We start from the raw sequence: 1761 nt of genomic DNA, 5'->3' as shown, positions 1-1761 counted from the left end.
GACTTAACTACACGTTGTTCTGATGCTTTAATATTCTTTGTCGAGTCACTGTAGCCGTCAAATAGTATATTGTATATAAAAGAGACACAAATAGGTATTTACACTTGTCTTAATTGCCTGATAATGTTTACACGTGGATTATATGTGCATATCATGTGTGTGACTTAGCATCACGATATCTCAGGAATGGTAACTCTTTTTTATTATTATTTTGGTAGAGAATTTTAAGATCTACAACTTTGGCTGAGAACTTTTTTGATAAAACTTACCGTTTCCGAGAAAAAATCAAAAAACCTCTAATTGACCTTTGACCCCGAATAACTTTTGTAGCAAACTAAATAGCAAGGACAGAAGTAAGGAAGCGACAGCCGCGGGAAACCGTCCTTGTAATTTAAAGAATATTGTCGGATAATTGGTGTATCCCGCAGTACCATCAAATATTTTAGGCTATAAAATATCCATGAGTTAAGCCCAGGGATCTCTTACAAACATAAATTAAAAAAAAAAACTACATTTAATTTAAATATTAAAAAGGGCATTCCGTCACCCCTGTCCTTTTCTATTTTAATATTATGCTAAACAACAATAATAGGAATAATCTGGCACAATGAGCAACGAGTAACTACTAACTAATAACTTGAACCTCTGTCAACTAATGGTCAATGGACATCTAAGGAACATCAAAGTTCAAACTATATTGTTATAACTTATAACATAGTACAATAGATACTGTTTAGTGATTTCTCATTTCATCCTAAGATTCATAATAATTGTATGGGCCGATCCCGGCGGCACTGCAATGCCGGGCCGACCCGTGACAGGAGTGGAGCGAGCCCCGAACATCCCGTCAGTTTCCAAAAATCAGTTTAATATACTGGTCCCGCTATGCGGGAACTTTCAGATATTAAGCTGAAAAGAACAGATACTACACTTTGATCTTAGCCAAAAGGCCGAGAAGCGATACTGAAATTTTTAACTCTAGAGTATATAAGGCAGAAAGGAAATACTGTGATAGCGGAATTTAGTAGAAGAACAACATATCTAACGACATCTACCGGCGCTGCCCTGTATTACTTGGTTTTTGGCGTATTAAAACGCCATCTAGGAGAAATTATACTATAACTCTTGGTTTTATTATGACTTCTATGAACGTCATGCTAGCTACAATACAATGTTAAAATTGATGTTTAAAATATATTTAATCAAGTTATATTCATTTTATTTTAACCACAACCTAATATTATATTTAAGTAAAAATACAATTTAATATAAGACAGAAGGGCAAAATACATAGAAAGCAATCTGACCTTACTAAAATGAAGAAATCGGAGACCAGTTCATTAATACACTTATGTTGCATTGACCTCAGGGTTAGGGTCGTGTACTTGATCGATAAGCAACAATTTCGTATAGTTAATATGAGTTTATATTGTATATATTCGGTACACTAAGGCTATTAAATTTTTGCACATATTTTAGATTAAGATTTAGAGTCGAAACCTTAATCTTTATCAGTAATTATTTACGAGGGTTTCTGAATATTGCATACGCATACGACTTATGTATGTCAAATCTAATATATTTTTTACTAAATACGGGAATTACGTTTAGTGCTTATATTCTTAGATTCGATTAATACCATATAATACTAATAATTCGGTTGCAGAAAGGTTTTTATTTGTTAAATGTATGACTGTATGAAACAAACTTTTGCATTATAATTTTTTATAATCAGAACCTTACAGTTGCGTTTCATTAATA

The 1761-nt window shown here is 32.7% G+C and overlaps 1 non-coding gene across 1 annotated transcript; it reads right to left on the bottom strand.

The window, feature by feature from the left end:
* Positions 1–769: 769 nt before the first annotated feature.
* LOC125055656 lies at positions 770–962 on the bottom strand. Its single transcript, XR_007117946.1, has one exon. It is a non-coding gene; the product is annotated as a U2 spliceosomal RNA (small nuclear RNA).
* Between the last annotated feature and the right edge of the window lie 799 nt (positions 963–1761).

This window comes from Pieris napi, chromosome 13 (genome assembly GCF_905475465.1).
Source record: "Pieris napi chromosome 13, ilPieNapi1.2, whole genome shotgun sequence".
Classification (NCBI taxonomy): domain Eukaryota; kingdom Metazoa; phylum Arthropoda; class Insecta; order Lepidoptera; family Pieridae; genus Pieris; species Pieris napi.
Note: the sequence above shows the minus strand (reverse complement) of the source record. Positions and strands in the feature narration are given on the sequence as shown.